The sequence below is a fragment of the Ambystoma mexicanum genome, chromosome 4q (assembly GCF_040938575.1).
Source record: "Ambystoma mexicanum isolate Mex_15411 chromosome 4q, UKY_AmexF1_1, whole genome shotgun sequence".
Taxonomy (NCBI): Eukaryota; Metazoa; Chordata; class Amphibia; order Caudata; family Ambystomatidae; genus Ambystoma; species Ambystoma mexicanum.
In genome coordinates, this window is record NC_090928.1 from 54,426,443 (window position 1) to 54,450,694 (window position 24,252).

The 24,252-nt window shown below is 48.0% G+C and overlaps 1 long non-coding RNA gene across 1 annotated transcript in view; it reads right to left on the reverse strand.

Annotated features, from left to right (window-relative positions):
* Positions 1–23,163: 23,163 nt before the first annotated feature.
* Positions 23,164–24,252, reverse strand: part of LOC138468472 (uncharacterized) — a 44,755-nt gene continuing 43,666 nt past the window's right edge. Inside the window, exons 3-4 of the long non-coding RNA XR_011268267.1 lie at positions 24,222–24,248; positions 23,164–23,415 (exon numbers count right to left, since the gene is read on the reverse strand). This is a non-coding gene — a long non-coding RNA (uncharacterized lncRNA). The remainder of the gene's footprint in view (positions 23,416–24,221; positions 24,249–24,252) is intronic.

The window sequence follows — 24,252 nt, forward strand, 5'->3', positions numbered from 1 at the left end:
TGCTTTGCCTGTCACTTATCGTTTTGTGGTTATCAACCATTTATGTGATTTTTTGGTTCATTCTTCAAGTCCCATCTCATGTTGCTGAGTGCCGACGTAGTAGTGGTGTTCTGGTAAGCGCTCATGGCCATCTTGAACTTTGGTGTTTTCACCTGTCCTCCCCCCCTCCCCTCAGGGGCATCCAACGTCATACCCCTTCCCCTCTGGGTCTTTTCTTCAACTCTCTTGCGTCATTGCTTGGTGGAGTCCGCATTGGACTAGATAAAAGTGTTCAGTCCAATGTTGGACCACTGGTGGGGACCGTTACCTCACGGTCCTTATCGCAAATACTGTAATTTTAAAATTTTGAGCCACTTCATCGGCTGTCTGTTCCCCCCTTACATCAAGGGGGGACTCTTCATCGATTTGTACCCATTTTGAAGATGTGTGAATCCCCACTTTCTTGACAATTGCCCATGTTGTATTCTCCGGTTATTTGTTTTTGGGATGTATCTCTCTGGGGTGGATTTTCATTTGCCTCTTTCAGGCGTGTTGCTGCCTCGCCTGTACTTTCTTGACCCCTTCATTCTTTTTCTCCTTCCGTTCTGCTCGGTTTCATCTCGTTCCCCTTCCCTTCGCCCTGTTCCGAGGATGTCTGTGATATAGTCTCTGATTTCTTCTTCGGATCGCAGCTGTATCCTTCTGCTTCCATGCTCAAAGGTGAGGGAGAAGGGATATCCCCACCTGTATCGCTTGCCTTGCTCTTTGAGACATTTTGTCACGGGGCTGCAGAGATGTCTCAGGGCCAGGGTGAGCGAGGACAAGTCCTGAAATATGGTTATCTGGGCTCCTCCCAGTGTGAGGGGGCCACCGGATCTGGCCTTTTCCAGAATCCTGGTTCTGTCCTGGTATCGGTGGAATCTGGCGAGGACCGATCTTGGGTTGCCAGGTAGCCCTCCAGCCCTGTGTATACACTCAGTTTTAGGCTCGTCTATGTCCTTGTCTGCTGTCAAGATTTTGATGATGTCATGTATTGTTTTTTTGAGGTCTTCCTCAGTTTCTCCTTCGTGTTCCGGTATCCCGAAGAATCTTAGGTTGTTCCTTCTTTCTCTGTTTTCTAAATCGTTTATCTAAAGGCATATTTCTTCTTCCCTCTTCTCGATGTTTCGTATCCTCAGGTCCATTTGGGTTTCAAGGGTGTCAATTGAGGCTTGATTATTCTCAACACCTTCCAGTCTCTCTTAAATGTTGTCCATTCTCTGTGTGATCTTATCTATTTTGCCGCCCAGATTGGCTCCCACATTCTGTCTTTATAGTCAAAGACCTGGGGGGATGGAGCGTAGGTGTATGTTAGGAAAGATTTCATATTGTAGGTAATTTTCCTTCCATGTGGCAACCCCAAAACTTTTTGCTGTTGTTTTACACCCTGATCTAGACTTTGTCAGAGAAGCGCAGCCTTCCGCCGCACTCCTCTGGGCTTTCGTTCCATTCTTACGGGGAAACTGACATGCCCTTAAGACAGTCATTACCGGGAAATTATGTTTTCCGTAGTTCTTTTCTCATGTTGCAGCTTTCGCACAACATGGCACAAGAGGGCACTGTAAGCTAAGTTACTGCACTCTTGGGTCTCTAGTCATTCTACAGACCCTAGTAACTCTCGATGGATTAATAACAAACTGTGCAAGTATGTCACGGACGGGACTGGTGGCAGCAATCGTTTCTTTGTGTTTTGAACTCCCTTTTGCCCTGTTAACCGCGCTTCTCGCGTTTGGCCAAAATGGGTGGCCTGGCTTCCAAAATGGCCATGCCACGAGGTTCTTTGTCCTGTCCGGTGACCGTCTTGCCCCTTCACCTTCCCCCAGGTCGAGCCGACCCGGGGCCATCCTTATTTGGGCATGTACTTTTCCGCGAAACACAGATGCTTTCATGGGCTTCTACAGGCCTGTTGTGAGCCTCCAGGATGTGGGTTGGGATGTCTGGTCCCAATACACATACTGGGTGCCAGAGAGTCTAGTGTGTCTTGAATGCCTGGGACCACCGTGGTCCCTGATTGGTCCACATATGGTGTGAGTGTTTGTGAGCAGATCTCCTATTGGGTCCTCTCTGTTTTGGCACAAAGGGAACTCTGGATAAGAGGAGGCTGGAAACACCACTACCATGTCGATCTCCTGAGTTCTCACGAACAAAGGATAAAGGAGCCAAGTATCCTGCAACTAAGAAGCTGAGTCAAGGAATCGCTGGTGACCCGCTGAAGGTTTGGCACCCTGCACTGCTGTCGTCCTGTGAGACCCCTCTGCCTCTGATCGAACAAGAAGGCCTGTACTGGCGCTTCGACCCTTTAGAATAGTGGGAACAACTATTCTCGGCATCTTCACCAACTCCTGTACGTAAGCCTTCGGAAGCGTCCATGGGCCATCCAGCGGACTGACCAGCCTACACAGGAACCTTGCTCTGTTACCGCCGTCTGGCTGCTGCTGAAATCCGAGCCCTTGACACTGTCACACGCTTCGTACACTTGGCGTTCCCAGGTCTGAAGTGAGAAGTGTACATTGGGCCTGGAATACAAGCGACTGCCGAGTTGCCCTGCTGAGGTAACCATATGTGCGTGTTCGCTGCGTTTGGGACACCCTCGACCCTGACTTCTGCTGCCGCGGAATCCACACGGCGCCGAGACGTCCCTCTGATCACATCTGAACCTGCCAGCGAAGAAACTAACTCGGAGAAGCCTGGGTCTGCCTGCATCGGGGACCGGTGAGTAGTCAATATCCTGAACCGGTCTCCCTCCTGCAGAAGCCTGTGGATTTCCCCCGCTGTTGAAAAGCAGCACCCCTTTCTCCGTACTCGCGCCCTGCTTCTGCCCACAAGTGGAGGCTGCGCTTGAGTAGCGGAGGTCTGTTCGCCATCGTTTGTTCACCTCTCTGAACTGCCTGATTTCCCCGAAGAGACACTCCTTGGCCCGTTGGCACCGGCGTGCGTAGGTACTTTTGAGCACAAGGCTCCACTCTTCGTAGGGCTCGGACTTCCTTCTAGTTAGGTGGCCTCTGATTTCGAACTGGGTCTAACGATTACTTGCACGGCCTGTTTTCCTCCCCATCTAGGTGGTCTACATATTTCGTGCTTCTAACTCTTTAGACCCCTCAGTCTTGTATATATATTGTATTGATTGTGATGTGTTGGTTTACTTGAGTTTTATCGTGATTCTTTACTATGGTCGATGTTACAAAGGCCTTGTAATAAATGTGTCTATGTTTTTAATATAACACCTGCCTGGAGTAATTTGTAAGCGTCCTTGCTTTGTGTGCTCATTGCAGCCTTTTAGTCACCCTCACCCCTCTTGAGACCTAGTCTTGACCGCCGCCATCGCTACCCTGATTGGTCTGGCTTGTCCAGAGGTTACCCTGTTCCAAGAAACTAGGCTGGCCTTCTGAACCTCTGCCCCTCCAGGACAGAGTTCAGAAATCCATCTTAACAAATTGGTGTACAGCGGGGGGATACGACTGAAGGTATCCAGTGTTGCGCATGAGCGAAGGCATTTCAAGTTATTCCTACCAGGACACGTAGTGAATTGTCGTAGTATAACTTTTAAAAGGCCATAGGGCCTCATTCCAAGTCTGGCGCTAACCAATGGTGCTATTAGCGCCTTGGTCGGCGCCGGTCCCGTACCGGCACCGCCCTGGTGGAATGGGAAATTACCGCCCTATTCCGAGTTGACCAGGGCGGTAATTTCCCATTCCCCAGGGCTCTTCCCCATTCCCAAATGAGCCCCCATAGGGCTCAATGGGAATGGGGAAATTGCAAATAACGGTGACCGTACTTTACGGTCACAGTTATTGGCTTAAAAGCCCCTTTGCGCCCTCGTCCCTAATGCCTGCTAAAAGCAGGCGTTAAGGACGAGGGCGCAAAGGGAACTCGGAATGTGGCGGTAAGGGATTACCGGCACCGGTCTCGTTAACGGTGACCGGTATCCCTTACCGCCATACTCCGAATGAGGCCCATAGTCCTATCTGACAGTATGGAAACAAGTACCTTGTTAACTTTAAATGCTTCTAAATCCTAAACATTGAAAAAGATATGTGCTGAAAGAGGTGTCGCCTCGCAAGGCACAAAAATGGAAATGATCCAAAGAATCATGGTGTGGCAAGAAGCTCAGCTTGACGCTATAGCTTCCGAGGACAGTGCAGAAGGAGGTGAGGCTGCTCTCACTTGTAGAACTGACAGTTCTGCCGCTGCACTGGTCCACCGCGACCATGAGGACAGGGAGGATAAAATGTCCAATGTTTCCTCTGCCAGTGTTGATGGGGAGGCCATGCTTGAATTCAAGAAGCAAGAGCTGCTGTTTAGGCAGAAGGAGCTTGATTTCAGTATGGCCAAACTAAAAATCGAACAGGCAGAAAGACAGGGATCACCAGTTGGAACTGGCCAAGCTTCAAGTTGCCAATAGACCCAAGGGTCCTGGACATGGGTCTGGGGCCTCCTCTCATCCAAGGTTTCCAAAAGATCTGCTCAGTGTGTATGAGGAAAAGAATGACATTATGGACTGGCTGAATACATTTGAGTATGCATGTGAAGTTCAATAAGTTGGCAATGCTGATAAAATTGCCTGGTTACTCAGCAGACTGCCCCATTCTGGCTGCAGTGCCATTATGGAAGGCTGAGCGAGCAGATTTTGCAATGTTGAAGCAAACTCTCATTTTAAAGTTTGGAAAGACTCCTGCCCAATATTTAAAATGATTCCGAGAGTATAAGAAAAAAGAAGGTGGTACTTGGGTATCTTATGTAACCGAATCCTTAAAAAACTTGACTGGCTGGGTCGAAGGTTATAAGGTTTCTACCTTTGAAGGTATGATAAGTCTTGTCATGCTGGAACATATTTTTGCATCTTCTTCCCCTGAGCTTAAGCAGCATTTGGCAGATTCAAAGGAGAAAGATCCTAAGAAGTTTGCCGTTGCAGCAGATTTATGGGTGTCACATCGAGTGTCCCATAAGGACAAAACTCATCTTGGCAAGCAGGAGGAAGGGAAAAAGTCCAAAGATAAGGAGGGTGGGGAATCTGATCAATCTTCTTCTCAAAAGGACCACAAAAAGAAAAATAAGGGTAAGACACAAGAGAACTCACAGGGTAGTGGAGGTCAGCCTCTGAAACAGAACTCTGGTTATGCTAAGCCTCCCTATGTAAACAGACCCAATGGATCTTGTTTTGCTTGTGGAGCAACTGACCACGTGAAGGGGGATCCCCGGTGTAAGGTTAAACCTTTGGGGGTTCACTCCGCTAATCTGGCCTTCTCCTCCTACGAGGAAGAAGAGATTACAGCAGCATCCTTCTCCTCAGACTCCTTCCCCAGTGGGATAGAAGCTGAGGTAGTTTTAGTTTCCATGGGTTCTTGGGAGCCTAAAGTCGCAGAGGCTTATGCTAGGATTCCAGATAATACCAAGCACTACTTTAAAGACAGTGTGCTGATCTATGGAGTCGATACTCCAGCTCATAGGGATAGTGAGTGCAGTCGAACTGTATTGGATCCTACCTTGGTAGACCCAGAAGAAGTTGCCAGAGCTACTCTGATGCCCACTAAGTTGGCTGACGGCCCACCTCGCATGTTTCCAGTAATACCTGTAAATCTTACTCTCAATGGTACAGCAGTCAGGATTCCAGTGAGCATTCAGAGGAACGTCCCAGGAAAGGTCTTTTTGGGCAACGATCTCAGAGCTTTAGGGCTATTGGGAGACACTGCTGACAGACCCTGCACACGGTCTCAAACACGGGCAGCATTGGCCAAGACCAATGCACTGCCCCAGCCAAAAGGGAAACCCAAGGCTAAAGGAGTGAAGAAACCAAAACGAGGGAAAGAAAATATTCCCCCGAACTCACCTACCACTGCGGTGGAGGAAGTTGGTCAATCGCCCGGACCTGACGAAGAGGCGGCGATACCTGAAGTATTTGACCCCAATGAACATCCTGAACTAAAAGACTTGTTAGTAGAAGGTGGTCCTGACAGGGAAGAGTTCAGTAAAGGCCAATGTGAGTGCCCATCTCTGGAAGGCCTAAGGAGACAGGCCTGCTCCCAGCTTGAGGGTGAACCTCCTGGGAAGCATCAGATTTATTGGGAAGGTGGACTCCTGTACAGTGAGCCCACAGAGTCTACAGAAGGAGACCATAGGAGGTTGGTGGTTCCCCTTGCTGTAAGCCCCTTCCTCCTGCAGCTGGCGCATGAAGTGCCCCTTGCTGGTCACCTTGGTATTAAGAGGACCAAGCAGAGGTTATCCATGCACTTCTACTGGCCCAAGATGGGGGTGCAAGTAGAAAGTCACTGCAGGAGTTGTGCCTCCTGCCAGTTATCTGGTAAGAGTGGCTCAACAATCCAAGCTCCATTGGTACCACTCACAGTTGTGGGAATACCATTTGAAAGGGTAGGGATCGACATTGTTGGTCCCCTTGACCCGCAAACATCCTCAGGCAATAGGTTTATCCTGGTGCTGGTCGACCATGCTACCAGATATCCTGAGGCCATCACATTGAAAATGTAACTCCCAAGTCAGTTGCAAAAGCATTACTTGGCATCTTTAATAGGGTTGGCTTCCCTAAAGAAGTTGTGTCCGACAGAGGCAGCATCTTTATGTCAAAGTATATGCAGGCTATGTGGAAGGAATGTGGGGTCACCTACAAGTTCTCTTCCGCATACCACCCCCAGACCAATGGTCTGGTGGAACGGTTCAACAGAACATTAAAGAGTATGATTGGGGCTCTGGAAGAACCTCAAAGAAGAAAATGGGATCTTCTTTTACCATGCTTACTGTTTGCCTACCGAGAGGTACCACAGGAGGGTGTTGGCTTCAGCCCCTTCGAACTTCTGTTTGGTCACCCTGTGCAGGGACCCTTAGCCATAGTCAAGGAGGGATGGGAGATGCCCACTCCCCCTATTACTACCAACGTAGTAGACTATGTGTTAGGGCTCAGAAAACGGATGGTACTTCTGATGGGTCTGGCTAGTGACAAGTTGAAGGCAGGACAAGCGCTGGTGAAACATTGGTATGACCAGAAAGCTTCCCTCATCAACTTTACATCTGGTCAGCAAGTCCTGATCATGAATCCCATAAGGCCTAGAGCTTTACAGGACAAATGGCCAGGCCCTTACACAGTGGTGGAGCCCCTGGGTGAGGTCAACTATTTAGTGGACCTTGGAAGGCCTGGACAGGCTCCAAAAGTGTTCCACGTAAATAGGCTGAAGGCTTTCGTCCCAAGAGTCGAAATCGCAGCACTGCTACTGGCTTCAGATGTTGAGGAAGAGGAGTCTAAACCTCTCCCCGACCTGTTCCAAAGCGGTCCTTCAGATAGCTCCTTTGAGGGTGTCCGAGTGGCCCCTCACCTGACTTCTGATCAGCAGCCTGAGGTGAAAAGTTTGCTTAGGCAATTTTCCCCCCTGTTTTCGCAGACCCCTGGTTTGACACCTTGGTGCAAACACAACATAGACACAGGAGACAGCGTTTCTACCAAAAGTAGAGGATACAGGATGTCAGACAAAGTACGGTCTTACATTAAGACAGAGGTCAACAAAATGTTAGATCTTGGGGTGATTGAACCCTCTAGTAGTCCTTGGTCCAGCCCTGTGGTTTTGGTTCCAAAAGCAGGCACTTCTGAATTGAGGTTCTGCGTGGATTACAGGGCTCTGAATGCTGTCACCAAGACAGATGCACACCCCTTGCCTCGAACAGATGAGCTGGTGGATACCTTGGGTGACTCCAAGTACCTCAGCACGCTTGACCTCCCTGCTGGCTATTGGCAAATAGCCTTAGCAGAACATGCCAAGGAGAAGACAGCGTTTTCCACTCCAGACGGTCTTTACCAATTCAGGGTAATGCCGTTCGGGTTGAAGAATGCACCTGCCACTTTCCAAAGGCTTGTGAATCATGTGTTGAATGGGTTGGATGAATTCTGTCTTGCATATCTGGATGATAATGCAGTTTTCAGCGACACCTGGGAAGACCATGTGAAACCCTCGGGATTGTGCTACATGCTCTTCAGAAAGCACACTTGACCATAAAGGCTAGTAAATGCCAGATTGGGCAAGGCTCAGTGGTTTACCTTGGACATGAAGTAGGTGGAGGGAGGATACAGCCTCTTCCCAGTAAAGTACAAGCAGTACAAGACTGGCCTACCCCCACTACACAGACCCAAGTGAGAGCCTTCCTAGTACTCACTGGGTATTACCGCAACCTCATGGCAGACTATGGCACCATAGCTGCCCCTCTGACTGCCCTCACCACTCTGAAGAAACCCAAGGAGGTAACTTGGACCAACGAGTGGGAGAAGGGCTTCAATGGCTTAAAAGACTCCTTGTGCCAGGCCCCTGATTTTCAAATACCTTTTATTGTGCAGACAGACGCCTCTGACACTGGGATAGGAGCTGTACTATCGCTAGTAGATGAGAAGGGTAAGGAACACCCTATTGGTTTCATTAGTCGCCAGCTTAAGGACAGAGAGCTCAGATGGTCCACAGTAGAGAAAGAATGCTTCTCTGTTGTGTGGGCCCTACGGAAGCTAAGGCCCTACCTCTATGGGACCCACTTCACTGTGCAAACTGACCATAAGCCCTTAAAGTGGCTGATGAACATGAAGGGAGAGAATCCAAAGTTGCTTAGGTGGTCCATAAGTCTACAAGGCTTTGACTTCGCTATTGAACATAGGCGAGGTGTCCAACATAGCAATGTTGATGGGTTGTTAGGGAGAATCCTCTCTGTAAGCTGAATTTCCTAACCTAGTGAGTCCCCCAGCAGCTTTGCTGGATTTCTGGAGTTTTTTTTTCTCCTGCCAAGAGTGAGACTCTTTTCCTCCCACTCTTGGACATGATTTATGGTATTCCTTTGACTGTGAATGTGTTTTATGGGCTATGGGGTCCTTTACTCCATAGGGTCTCATGTGTTTTTACTATGTGTGTTACACAGCACCCTCCGTGCAGTAACACAGGGCTCTCTTAGTGACACCCCACCATAGACTCCATACCCTGTGAGGGACTACTGTCTCCCAGGGCATGTAAAGTCACCATTGGCTTTGCTAGTCCCAAATTATTAACAGAAACCAGTACAAACCATCATATTGCGGACGTACTGGTCGGGGCAATTCGATTGCCCCGGGGTCTGTTAGTCGAGGGGGCACGTCTCCGTCTCCCCTGATCGGGTTTTGGCTGGTGGCAGTGGAAACTACTTTTTATATTCGACCGCAAATATTTTCCTATGGGATTTTCCCATTGTTCGAGGCTACCAACTTTAATTATTTATTTCTCATAGCCTCGAACATATCTCTGGTTTATTTAATTAATATGAATTCTCCGGTTGGTATTTTTTGCGAAGACTCGATTCTAAAATGGCGTTTGTGTTCTCTTCTGTGATTCCAACCCAAGTCGAGCCCTTTTTTCCACTTTTTGGCGGGCTTCTCCACAGAAGCCTCCAAAAGTGGTGCCACTCTGTCTGGGTACCACAGGGGGTGTGGGAGGGGGTTTAGGCACCCTGGACTGAGTTACCTTGGTAACTCAAGTCGCACTCTTGTGTGATTGGCCCAAGTGGTGAGCCGGCCGGCTCACCACTTAGCATGTTTGAGTGACAGCTAGGCTGAGTGAATGGGGGTTTTCTGCATAATAGCAGGGCTTTGGGGACTGGAACTTCAGAAGTCGCCACAAGACCTGAGAATCTGACGAGGGAGAAGCTGAGCCGACCTACCACGATGACACCACCGGTGGAGCCCTGCGGAACCGACTCACCACTTCCCGACGACAGAGAAGATCTCCCGGCTGGAGAGGCTTCTTCCCCTGACTGGTGGGCACAACCAGTTTACCTTTCTTTCTTCGCACCCCAGCCCGGTTTGTGGTCGAACTGCCCGTGCCAAGCACCCCGGCAGCCGGATAGCCACTCACCACTGATCCGCGAATCACCGGACCGCTCCTTGTACCTGAGAAACTCTGCAGCTGGTTTCTTCCCTGGCAGTGCAAAGGACTCCTGTCTTCCTCCACGATGAGATCCGCTCTTCCCCCGGACAAAGCCCCGACTTGCATCCGCCGCCAGGAACAACTGCACCCGCTGGAGCGTTCTCACCACTTTAAGGTACTGTGTCCTCCAGGCCTCCCTTTCTAAAGATTGCTACAAGGTAATAATAACACCTTAACCTTCTGGACTGGGCTGGCCGCCTTGACCCTCTAACTGGTCCCTTTCTTTGGCCCAACTCCTTTTTGAACCTTTACAAGACTTTTGTGCACTGCAACCGTGTGACCTTGGACACATTTCGTTTGGATCCTCTGAAAGTGGATCCGGCCTCTTGAACTCTAACTTCATGGTTTTACTTTGCCTTCCTCTCTTGTTACGTTCTGGTAAAAGTGTTGGGATCTGTTTCAACTTGTTTTCGGCTTTTCTCTCCCTTTTTAAAACGAACTATTAGAGTGCCATCTACGTTAAGCGCACACCGCTGTCTGAAAATAAGTGGGGCTTTACTTAAGACTTGTCTAATATTCTTTTAAGGGAGTGTATATCTTTTAGTGACCGTGTTTTTGAATTGCTTACTATTAGTGTCTGTGTGTTTTTCTAGATGTGGTTTTAAATAAATAATTATATCTTTTTTACACCAAGCCCTGGTCAGTGTTTACTTGTTCTACTGTGTTCTCTTAACCTATTGTGAATACTCTGTATACTGCCTAACTCTTCTTGAGGGAAGTCTGCCTGCTCAGCCACAGCTACCAAGTGAATCTGTGTGGTACAGACTGCTACCAAGTGGGTTTACTGCCAAACACCTGTAGTCCTAAATCTTTTGCAGTGGTCCCAGAGGGAACTGCACAGGTTTCTGCCTAACACTGGTGTACAGCGGTGGGATTTGTATTGAGTATACACTTTAGAGTGCTTGTTAAACACTCTAGGACAACTAACTACAGAGCTTAGCACTAAAAAGCTGATTTTCTAACTATGTCTACTATGGAGAGTTATACCCTAGAATCATTGTCTGCCAAAACTGCTGATTGCTTAAAAGTATTGTGTAGACATAAGAATCTCTCTGAGAAGGGCAAGAAAATGGAACTTATAGAAAGATTGTTAGAAAACCAAAGTCTGGGTGGTACAGAGGAATCCCCCCCCCAGCAAATGTAGAAAACAGTGATGGTATTGATATGAATCAAAGTCTTGATAATAAGTCAAAAGAGGAAAGTGAACCTAATGAAGTTAGCCACTCTGAGCCTCTGTCTGCCTTACCTACTATACCTCCTGGGCCTATACCAGGTCCCACATGTAACCCTGCTTATTTTGAACTTGAAAAAATGAAGCTTGAATTAGAGTACAAATGTATTTTAGCTCAATCTGAAAGAAACCAAGAGCTAGAGTTCAGAAGAATGAATGCCCAGGCTGAGCACAAGCAAGCTGAGTCAAGACTCAGAGAAATAGAGCTTAATCATGAATTAGAAATGAAAAAGTTGTCTGTGGAAAATGCTTCTCTCTCCTCTGGTTCTGCTAGGAGTTCCAGTCCCAAAAGACCCTGGATGCCTAAGGAATTAGTGGGTATGTATGAACCTAGATTGGATGTGTTGGATTGGTTGAAAATGTTTGAGTATAATCATGGGCTCCAGGAAATCACAGGGAATGAGTTACTTCCCTGGTTGTTCTCTAGGCTTCCCCCTGTTGCAACTGATGTGGTAATGGAGTTGGGGGAGGTGGATAAGAAGGATTATGAATGTGTGAAGCTAGCTTTGATAGCTGGATTTGGGAAGACCCCTTCCCAGTACCTTAAGAGGTTTAGGACCCTCAAAAAGCATGATGGTACCCCTTGGGCTACATGGGTGAGTGAAAGTTTGAAAAACTTAGAGGGATGGATTAAGGGTTACAGAGTTAACACTTATGAAGGAATGAAGAATCTTGTAATGTTGGAGTCAATTTATGATGCCTGCTCTCCTGAGCTCAGACAGCACTTGGTTGATTCAAAGGAATTAAATTCCAGGAAGTTAGCTAAGGCTGCTGACTTGTGGGTTGCCAACAGCGCCACTCACAAGGATTCTGGGGCTACTCAGAAAAAGGATGAGGGAAAACAGCCAAAAAAGGACTCCAAAGAGAATTCTAATAATTCCAATTCCAAAGAGGGCCCCAAACAGAACCAAAAGGGTAAGCCACCAGGGAAACCAAATCAGGCTAGTGTACCTCCTGGTGCCAAACCAGAAGGAGGTCAGAACAAGCCACCATTCCAGAAAGCATTTGGTAAATGCTTTGTTTGTGGCTCTACTGACCATGTGAAAGGAGATCCCAGATGTAAGGGTAAACCTTCAGGGGTCCAGCTTGTCTCCTTAGCCTTCGCCCCAGAGGAGGAAGTACAAATGGCAAGTGGAAACTTTCTTTTACTGGCTGATGAACCCATTGGAGTCTCAGCCAGTGTTTCTTTAGTATCGCTGGGTTTGTGGGAACAACAGAACTTAGATGTCTATAATTCTATCCCAGATAATACTAAAGAGTATTATAAGGACAGTGTCCAGGTGAATGGTCAGGACACTCCTGCCATTAGGGACACTGGGGCCAGCATAACTGTGGTGGACGAATCGTTTTTTCAAGCTGAGGATGTTGCTAAGGCACCCAAACGCCTCACCAAGTTAGCTGGAGGGCCTGTGCAGATGCTTTCCCAATTACCAGTTCTCATCCAGTGTAATGACATGACTGTGGAGATACCTGTCAGCATACAAAGTGAGGTGCCAGGATGGGTTCTGCTGGGTAATGACTTGAAAACTCTTGGAGTAGTGTCACATACCCCCAGACCTCCTAGTAAAAGGTTACAGGAGCTCACCAGACCTGCAAGGGAGAGAATCATGAGAGGTACTCCCAAGGAGATGATGAAAAAAGAGATCACTCCTGAGAAGTAAGCTGCGGTCTCTAAGAAAATAGAAGAAAAAGGGAAACCTAAAACTTCTAAAAAGAACCTCACAGCCAGCACTCCAGTGCAGCCAACAAGGACTTCCCCTAGGTTGTCCAAAGTTACACCAGTAACTCCCCCTCCAGCTGAGGCTGAGAGGGAGGTATAACCCTGTGTGGTAGAAGAGCTAGTAGAAGGTCAGGAACTCATTGGAGATCTGGATCCTGTTGACCATCCTGAGCTGCAGTCTTTACTGGCAGAAGGTGGACCCATCAGGGAAGACTTCAGTAAGGGACAGAGAGAATGTCCAACGATGGAAGGTCTTCGCCACCAGGCAGATGCTCAGGCTGAAGGGCAAGAGCCTGGGAAATATAGGTTACACTGGGAAGATGGCCTCTTCTACAGTGAACCAACCGAGTCTGCTCCTGGGGACAACAAACGACTTGTGGTACCCCAAGAGAACAGACCACAGTTCTTGCAGTTAGCCCATGAGATTCCTTTGGCTGGTCACTTGAGTTTCAAGAAGACTAAGGAAAGGCTCTCTACTTCTATTGGCCAAAGATGGGGGCTGAAGTAGATAAATACTGCAGGAGCTGCCACACCTGCCAGACTTCTGGTAAGGTTGGCTCCAAGAATGTGGCACCTTTAATGCTTCTCCCAGTTGTGGGAGTCCCTTTTGAGAGAGTAGGGATTGACATTGTTGGTCCCCTTGATCCTCCAACTTCCTCAGGCAACAGGTTTATACTTGTAGTAGCCCATGCTACTAGATACCCTGAGGTAATTCCTATGAGGACTGTTACCGCTCTGGCGGTGGCTAAGGCCCTCCTTGGTATTTTTACAAGGGTTGGGTTTCCTAAGGAAGTAATCTCTGACAGGGGGTCAAATTTTATGTCCCACTACATGAAAGCCATGTGGAAAACCTGCGGGGTTACTTACAAGTTCTCAACCTCATACCACCCTCAGACAAATGGGCTGGTTGAAAGGTTCAACAGAACCATGAAGAGCATGATAGGTGCTTTAGAGGACCCCCTTAAAAGAAAGTGGGACCTTCTACTGCCATGCCTTCTCTTTGCTTATAGAGAAGTCCCTCAGGAGGGAGTACGTTATTCTCCCTTTGAACTTCTCTATGGTCATCTGGTCAGATGTCCATTGGCCCTGATCAAGGAGGGGTTGGAAAGTGCTCCTTCCCCCAAGCCAGTCAGAGTGACTGACTATGTGATAGGTCTCTGGAGGAGAATGTCACAAATGATGGCAGAAGCAAGTGATAACTTGAAAGCTGGACAAGCATTGGTCAAGCACTGGCATGACCAAAAGGCTAACATGGTTGAGTTTACTCAGGACCATCTAGTTCTCGTTATGATTCCAACAAGGCAGAGGGCCTTGCAAGACAAATGGATGGGACCCTTCAAAGTTGTGGGTAAACTTGGAGAGGTCAACTATCTGGTGGACTTGGGCAACCCCAAGGAGGCTCCAACAGTCTTCCACACCAACAGACTAAAAGCGTATGTCTCCAGACCTGATGTAGGAGCTTTGCTTCTAGCATCATCAGAGGAAGAAGAAGAGAGTGAAGCTCTTCCTGATCTCCTCAGAGGCTTACCTTTAGACGAAAAAATTGAAGGAGTAAATCTCTCTTCAAATCTGACACCTGAGCAACAGGAAGAGTGCAAATCTATCTTGAATCAGTTTGCCTCCCTGTTCTCACTTTCACCAGGCTTGACCCCTTGGGGACAGCATGACATACTCACTGGTGACTGTCTGCCAGTCAAAAGCAGAGGATATCGAATGTCAGAAAATGTAAGAACCCACATCAAAGGTGAGGTCAACAAGATGCTTGATCTCGGGGTAATAGAGCCCTCTACTAGTCGATGGTCTAGCCCAGTTGTGTTAGTACCAAAGGCAGGATCTAAAGAACTTAGATTCTGTGTGGATTACAGAGCTCTTAATGCAGTCACTAAGACTGATGCCCACCCTTTGCCAAGGACAGATGAGTTGGTGGATAGACTTGGTGCAGCCAAGTTCCTCAGCACATTTGACATGACGTCAGGCTATTGGCAAATAGCCCTGACAGACCATGCCAAGGAGAAAACTGCATTTTCTACCCCAGTTGGCTTATACCAGTTTAAGGTTATGCCTTTTGGATTGAAAAATGCACCTGCTACGTTTCAAAGGATGGTAAACCAGGTTCTGAATGGGATGGAGGACTTCTGCATGGCATACTTGGATGACATAGCAGTGTTCAGCAATTCCTGGGAGGAACATGTGGACCAACTGAGATATGTTTTGCAGGCTCTTGGAAAGGCCAATCTGACCATAAAGGCAAGTAAATGCCAGATTGGACAGAGTAAAGTGGTCTACCTTTGACATGAGGTAGGAGGTGGAGAGATAAGGCCTTTGCCCAGTAAGATTAAAGCTGTGCAAAATTGGACAACACCTACTACTCATACCCAGGTGAGGGCCTTCTTAGGTCTCACTGGGTATTACAGGAATTTCATTGAGAACTATGGGTCCATAGCTTCTCCACTGAATGTCATCTCCTCTCCTAAATTCCCTAAAAAGTTCACATGGAATGAGGAATGCAATTAGGCCTTTAAAACCCCGAAAAGGGCTCTTTGCCAAGCCCCAATACTCAGAGCTCCTGACTATCACCAAACTTTCATTGTGCAAACAGATGCTTCAAATGTAGGAATAGGTGCAGTCCTCAGTCAACTGGATGGGAAAGGTGGGTAGCACCCCATTTGCTTCATCAGCCAAAAGCTGAAGGATCCTGAGACAAGGTGGGCAACAATCGAAAGAGAATGCTTTGCTATTGTGTGGGCACTGAAGATGTTTAGGCCATACTTGTATGGTTCTACTTTTGTCATTCAGACTGACCACCAACCCTTGAGATGGTGAATGCAAATGAAAGGGGAAAATCCAAAACTATTGAGATGGACAATCGGCCTTCAAGGGTTTGATTTCACCATTGAGCACAGGTCAGGGTGTCACCATCAAAATGCTGATGGACTCTCTAGGATGTATGTGATCGACTAGAGGTATGAGGTTCATCCAGGAGTGGATTAAATCCTCCTGTCCCTTAGACTGGAGGGGAGGGGGCGAGTGTTAGGGAGAATTCTCTCTGTAAGCTCAATTTCCTAACCGAGTGAGTCCCCCAGCAGCTTTGCTGGATTTCTGGAGTTTGTTTTTTTTCTCCTACCAAGAGTGAGACTCTTTTCTTCCCACTCTTGGACATGATTTATGGTATTCCTTTGACTGTGAATGTGTTTTATGGGCTATGGGGTCCTTTACTCCATAGGGTCTCATGTGTTTTTACTATGTGTGTTACACAGCACCCTCCGTGCAGTAACACAGGGGTGTCATAATGACACCCCACCATAGACTCCATACCCTGGGACTGACAACTGTCTCCCAGGGCATGTAAAGTCACCATTGGCTTTGCTAGTCCCAAATTTTTAACAGAAACCAGTACAAACCATCATATTGTGGACGGACTGGTCGGGGCAATTCGATTGCCCCGGGGTCTGTTAGTCGAAGGGGCACGTCTCCGTCCCGCCTGATCGAGTTTTGGCTGGTGGCAGCGGAAACTACTTTTTATATTCGACCGCAAATATTTTCCTATGGGATTTTCCCATTGTTCGAGGCTACCAACTTTAATTATTTAATTCTCATAGCCTCGAACATACCGCCGGTTTATTTAATTAATATTAATTCTCTGGTTGGTATTTTTTGCCAAGACTCGATTCTAAAATGGCGTTTGTGTTCTCTTTTGTGACTCCAACCCAAGTCGAGCCCTTTTTTCCACTTTTTGGCGGGCTTCTCCACAGAAGCCTCCAAAAGTGGTGCCACTCTGTCTGGGTACCACAGGGGGTGTGGGAGGGGGTTTAGGCACCCTGGACTGAGTTACCTTGGTAACTCAAGTCGCACTCTTGTGTTATTGCCCAAGTGGTGAGCCGGCCGGCTAGGGAGTGTCTAGGGAACTCTGGATAAGAGGAGGCTGGAAACACCACTACCACGTCGATCTCCTGAGTTCTCACGAACAAAGGATAAAGGAGCCAAGTATCCTGTAACTAAGAAGCTGAGTCGAGGAATCGCTGGTGTTCCGCTGAAGGTTTGGCACCCTGCACTGCTGTCATCCTGTGAGATCCCTCTGCCTCTGATCGAACAAGAAGGCCTGTACTGGCGCTTTGACCCTTTAGAATAGTGGGTACAACTATTCTCGGCATCTTCACCAACTCCTGTACGTAAGCCTTCGGAAGCGTCCCTGGGCCATACAGCGGACTGACCAGCCTACACAGGAACCTTGCTCTGTTACCGCCGTCTGGCTGCTGCTGAAATCCGAGCCCTCGACACTCACACGCTTCGTACACTTGGCGTTCCCAGGTCTGAAGTGAGAAGTGTACATTGGGCCTAGAATACAAGCGGCTGCCGAGTTGCCCTGCTGAGGTAACCATCTGTGCATGTTTGCTGCGTTTGGGACACCCTCAACCCTGACTTCTGCTGCCGTGGAATCTACACGGGGCCGAGACGTCCCTCTGATTGCATCTGAACCTGCCAGCGAAGAAACTAACTCAGAGAAGCCTGGGTCTGCCTGCATCGGTGACCGGTGAGTAGTCAATACCCTGAACCAGTCTCCCTCCTGCAGAAGCCTGTGGCTTTCCCCCGCTGTTGAAAAGCAGCACCCCTTTCTCCGTACTCGCGCCCTGCTTCTGCCCACAAGTGGAGGCTGCGCTTGAGTATCGGAGGTCTGTTCGCCATTGTTTGTTCACCTCTCTGAACTGCCTGATTTCCCCGAAGAGACACTCCTTGGCCCATTGGCACCCGCGTGTGCAGGTACTTTTGAGCACAAGGCCCCACTCTTCGTAGGGCTCGGACTTCCTTCTAGTTAGGTGGCCTCTGATGTCGAACTGGGTCTAACGATTACTTGCACGGCCTGTTTTCCTCCCCATCTAGGTGGTCTACATATTTTGTGCTTCTAACTCTTTAGACCCCTCGGTCTTGTATATATATTGTATTGATTGTGATGTGTTGGTTTACTTGAGTTTTATCGTGATTCTTTACTATGGTCGATGTTACAAAGGCCTTGTAATAAATGTGTCTATATTTTTAATATAACACCTGCCTGGAGTAATTTGTAAGCGTCCTTGCTTTGTGTGCTCATTGCGGGCTTTCAGTCACCCTCACCCCTCTTGAGACCTAGTCTTGACCGCCGCCATCGCTCCCCTGATTGGTCTGGCTTGTTCAGAGGTTACCCTGTTCCAAGAAACTAGGTTGGCCTTCTGAACCTCTGCCCCTCCAGGACAGAGTTCAGAAATCCATCTTAACAGCCTACCTGGCTATTTTGCTCTTAATGTTCATGAGACGGTTATGGGGTCAGAGGAGGCACACACCCCTGGTTTGGGGGCCTTACCCCCTGTACAGTTGCGTCATCCAATGGCTCTAGAATTATTCCAGGTCGGTGGGCTGATGTGCGGTCTGCTGTTTGGGTGGAAGGATGGTATAGGGGATCTCTGGGCAGTCTACGATGCTGTTGGGCCTGTCCTCTGTCAAGACCTTCCTGGGGGAGCTTCTCCTTCATGCAGATTTGTGTTGCGCCCATCCCAAGGGAGTGGAACAGGGGTCCTGAGGGAGCACAGTCTTTGCGTATGGTATTTGCGGGGGGTCCAAGGTGGACCCAGTGCCTTTTTCAAGTTTGCTGATGCGGGGTATCTCGGATTCAACTTTGGCGCAGTTGTGATGCGTTCCCGGGTCCTGTTGGGGAAGTATATAAAGTATTTGGAGTGGAGTGCTTTTCCCCGCTTGTGTGGTGCTCCACTGTATATGGGCGTAGTTTTCTCTTTTTTTTTGTTTTCCCCTTTATCAGTGGTGACCTGCTGCGATAGGAGGCCTGATGGGGTCGCCCTGTGTGGGCAACGTTCACACAGGTAGTTGGGCCGACCTGGTGCAGTGCTATGGGTCTGCGCCTTGATGTGTCATTTTCCTCGTTGGGCGGGGGTGACAGGTGTTGGGGGCCTGACTTGTGCTTGCCCCGGCTTTTCTTTGCACTGTGCGCTCTTGATGGGCGGGCGACACCACAGCACGAGTGCCGCGGCCTCAGGTGCTGCGGGCAGTGCCCCCCGGCGGGCCGCGGGGCCCATGGCCTCTGTGTCACGCAGTCTCTGCTGCTATAAATAATCCACTTTTGCTTTCATTCCTTTTCCCGCTGGAAACTTCCGTCCGTGTTTTCTCCAATTTCCTTCGTCCGATTTTCATCTGATTTTTTCCTTGAGTGGTGTGGGGGTCTTACAATGCACGTTTCTCTGTTTCACTCCCATGGGGGGGGTCGTGGTGTGTGGGCTCAGCTCACATTACGGACCCTTGAGGACAGAGCTCACACGGGAAAGCAGATCATCCGTGCGCCCCCTGGTGGCCAGTCCAACGGTGCATGGTATTAGTCAATTTAGCATAACTAACCATCAAAGAAAAACATCAAAGTCCCTCTTCAGAACATAACACCCACCTGTTACGCTCACCTGGTTCCCACAGGGGCGTCGATCGGACCCGGAAAGCTGCGGTCTCCACCAACGTGATGCGTAGTGAAGAGATGACAGTCTGGACTGGCCCGCCTAATCTTGTCTGCTGAACTCGTAGAAGTATTCTCCTGCAAGTGGAGAAAGGGATTTAGCCACCCGTGAACTTTAGTGATGGGCCCACCAACTGTTCTCGTTCTCCCCACTAATCACCTCCGATATCCCCTCTTGGTAACCTCACCTTATGTTTTTAAATGATGAGCTCTCCATCCTGCATGGCATGCAGGGGCGCGTAGATACCAGTTACTTCACTGGTTTGAAGGTACTGGAGTTGTTTTCCCCCCAAGTGCTGGGTTTCAACCAAGAAAATGATGGAGGCAGCGCCGAGTTGAAAGATGCGGTGGACTGGTGAGTATAACGCGGCGCTGCTGCTGGCGAAGCGACACGTGCTGAAATAATGTCCTTTCCAGGCTCGGAGATGTGCTGCGTCCGGAATCAGGTAAGGAATCAAATAATGTCCGCGATCTAACCTCTTCTCCTTTCTTTTCCTTTTGTCTAGGAGCTCCGGATTCGAGGCGGGCATGGCAGAAGACTGGATGTTGACTTGCAGACACGGTGAGCGTTACCGCTGCTGGATGCAGAATAACACGAAGCATGAGCCGCTGTTCGGGCGTGGTTTAAATAGTCTGCAAAGTAGTCCCAGGTAAGAAGTTCCCCAGAACCACACCCGAGTAAAAAATAGTCCCTGTAATAAAATAGTCCCATCCAGGCCTCTCATTTGCTTGCACTCATTTGCAGCATGGTCTGCATGAGGTAAGTAAAGTCTATGAGCCTGGCGCCTATGGCGCCAGGACTGATTTCTATGATGAGCCTGGCACCTAAGGTGCCAGGACTGAATCCAAACAGCCCCCAGCCGGGGCTGTTGGGGTTTTAATGAGTATCTGGATGCCTGCTCCCGGGGCTGATGGACTCGAACCGGATGCCAGGGGGTAGGCATCATGACACCACCCTATGGGGTCCCAAAACTAATTGTAACTCCCACTGGTCCTAGAGTTACCCTAACAAGCATAAATAGGGTGATTGCTACCACCAAAATGTATCAGAATGGGATGAAACAGAATCCAGTGAAACGCACCCTAAAGGACCTAGTGTTCAGAGTCCAAAGTCCAGTTCACCATTCTAAATGAAGAACCCCTGGGGTGAATAGAGCACGGGTAATTCTCAATCGCACTGCGCCCAAGAGTGCAATATAGGCATGTGATGCAAGTAATTGAAGAGAGATGTGGTTATAAGTCTGATGGATTTATTTGCAAAGTAGCCTGACACATGTTTCGAGTCTAAACCGACTCTTCATCTGAGGCTGTAAATGGGAGATGGGACCTAAGATAAATTGAATGAAGGACAGTGCCAGAAAACTCTCTCACGGCTTCTCAATTGCGGTAATTTCAGCACAGCAGGAAAAGCCAAAGTGATGTGAAAGGAAGCAGCCAAACCTGTGTTTTTCCCCTGGGGTGAATGCAGCGAGGACAGTGCCCATCCATTCATTCACAGACACAGTGATTTACAGTGCTCCAGCCTACTTCTTTGTGTTGTTCCAGGTCTCTGCATTGGACTTTGTCTTGGCATTCTCTCACACCCGGCTGGGTTACTCCTTGTGCCTTTAGGGGTTCCTCCTTTTACTTTGTTGGGAAAGGACTTTAGTTCTCACTTATGCCCAAGAGGTCTCCCCTGACCTGTTGCCTCTGTCTCTGGACAACACAGGTAGTGGTTCTTCCCTCCCGGTTATTCCAAGATATGATTTTCTCCCACATCAAGGTCTTACATTTCACACGTTTCTTGCACCTGAAATGATGACCTTGCAACTGCCACCAAGAGCTAGATGAAAGCCCCTATCTGGATGCACTCTCAAGAGTTCTGGGATATAGTGCCCTGCTTATGTCCTTCTTCTCTAGGCTAGGTTAGAATCCTGCTTCTTCTTATTGGATATTAGTACCCGGCGAGGGACAATGAGCTTGAAAAAAGCAAGTTGATTGGCCCTCGTCCAGGCCTTACCAGAACAACAAGGCTCTGGATCACTGCCGCAGCTCTGGGTTCCTTCGCCACTTGCCGCCATGGAAAGGGCGAAGGGACTACGTATAGTCCCTTCTCCCTTTCCATGGCAGCCATTTTGTTTCTTTATTTTTTTTACATAACGTACAATGACCACCATGGAAAGGGAGAAGGAACTAACATGTAGTCCCTACTCCCGCTCTACAGCAGCCATTTTGTTTGCTTTTTTTTCTGAAGTCGAGAAATGGCCAGAGCGCTGTTTCTCGACTCCAGAAAAAGTGCAATTAGTACCACGCTACAACGTGTGGGGGTACTAATGGCAATATGACCCTCGGAGGGGGGGGCATTATCAGTCGTGTAATGCCCCCTCTACTAGGGTCATATTGCCTAAGTATGCCTCTGCTGGTTGGGAATGCAGCACTCCTACTTGGTCCTCCTTCTTTAGGATATAGCACCACTGCTTGTTTTTCCTTTTTGGGGACACATTACCCCTACTTGCTCTTTCTTCTTGAGATGTAGTGGCCTTACTTGCTTCTCCTCCTTTGGGAGAAAGAGCCCCTGCTCACTGCTCCTTTTTGGGGGTGTAATATCCCTGCCAATCTAGGGCCCAGGTTCTCAGCAGGCCACATATGCTAAATTGAACACTCAACCAGCTGTCCCAAAATCTGTGGGTTACTTAAAAAAGCCCAATTTCACACTCTATCTCTCTCCGTCCAGTTTGACATCCAGAACTGGCCAACTCCTCTGGGTCTTTTGGCTTGGCCAATTCTGATTCTCCTTCTTATCATTCTCTCATTAGCTGGAACTTTTAGCTTGGCCAATTCATGTTTGCTTTGCTGATTCTCCTGCTGAGATTTCTCTCCTACCGTGCCCTTTAAGTTGGCCCAGTTCTGGTTCTACATTATCCCTCCTTCTCTCTTGTTTTCTGTTTAGCTATCATAGCTTGTCCAAATCCGCGTCAGAATTTCCACCTCTCCCCCTTCTAGCTACAATGATCCTCTCTGGCCAGAACGATGTTCAAATCCCACCATGACACCGCCCAAGTGGGAAGTCTTTTGCTCCTTTTATACGGGTGCCAATTAATTAATTTGGTAAATAAAAGTTCTGATTTGTGGGTCTGTTCACTCTTGGGCATCCTGGCTTGTGATTATCCTTACCCCTCAGTTCCACATCCTCCCCATGTGTTTGGGCCTACCTCCTCCTTATTCCTGGGTCTAGTCTGTTCACTTGTACTTTGGCTTTGTCTCGTCCAGACTGACCATATTAGGCTCAGGCAGGAGTGTCTTGGCTACTTCCTGAGCCACAGCTCTGCCTGTCATATTCATAAGGACCTGGTACTCTCCTCTGTCCATGCTCAACCCTAGTTCCCCCATCAAGTTACCCGAGAGGCATATTTCACTGTAGGACAGGTCAGGACCTTCACAGGACCTCTGCCTTCCTCTCCCCCCTCCACTGTCGGTGCCCCTCAAGTCTCTGGCCATTTGATTTCATTACAGCACATTCAATCGTATGTCCAAGTGCTAAATAAGCAAGCAAGTTGCTGATGTTCCCCACAAAATGACTTCTGCCTCAAAAGTCAAACACCGTAGCAACGCTGGCCTGCCTGTCTTCCTGACAAATACAGATAATATAGATTCCTAAAACTATGTAGTGTGAGTGGGTTCTGAGTTTAGTAAAGACAAAGAGGCGGATATTATATTTAATTTCCTTTACTAAATCTTTCAGCAGCAAAACAAATCATAAAATAAACGACATCATCCAGCAACAGCTGGCATTTTCTAGTACTTTTATTGAATTTGTAACATTTAAAGTATCTGAATCCAGAGTTGAATCCCACTCAAGTTGGCTCTGCTGTGACCTCTTGTCCACCTTCTTGAGACCATCCCAATAGTTTGTAACCAGTGAACAAGCGGCCTGACCTTCCACATCAGCTCGAAGTTCACCACGAGAAAGTCGACAGTCCAAAACACCTCTCCTCCGGAAGAAAATATCAATCCATCATCCATCGAGATGTTTTGGGAGCCAAACCTGTGAAGAAAAATACCATTACTAATCAGGAGGGGAATAATGATATGAAGATGACATTAATAATTAACATGAAATGAGGACATATCATCATCACATTAGCATTCATGGCGTGTAATAATAATGGCCTCTGTGTCTTTAATAGAATTCGAGTTAGAACCCCCTTATATTACATAGGATGGGTAATGTATATTTGGCAAGATACAAAGGCAAGTATCATAGTATAGTATAGTGTTTTACAACCTGGCGCTTGCATGCAAAATGCTTCAGATCACTTTAAAATAAAGGGAGGGGTGGAGAGAGGAAGAGGAAAAAGTGGAACCCGTATACAGCAGTGGGAGAAAGAGAAGGAGCAAAGGACCTAAGGAGCTGAATATACTCGCCTATGTTTACGGGTATCTTGATCTATGTTAAGATTTCCACAAATTAAATTAGCGTGTTATAAATATATTTCCTGCAAGTGTATGCACTGTCAAAACCATGCGTGTAGACTACACCGTTGACACATTTGTTCAACATTACTTGACAGTAACTGCAAGACTAAGGGTGTCTCTGATAAACTGTTCCCTACAGTATTAACATCTACAATGACGACAGAAAAGAGGAATACTCGACAGCATGGAATAGCAGGACCCTTCTCATGCCAGAGAACACATTCTTGCAGACTACTCTACCTCCCTGAGCATCTGATGTGTAAATCCCGGTATTTAATGTTTAAACATATTTTTATTTCCGTTTTCCAAAATTCAACATTTTATAAAACCTGTGATTTCACATAAAATGCAAAGATTAACCAAATGGTACAGTACCTTGAGTCTGTTTGCGAAGTGCTTTCACTGT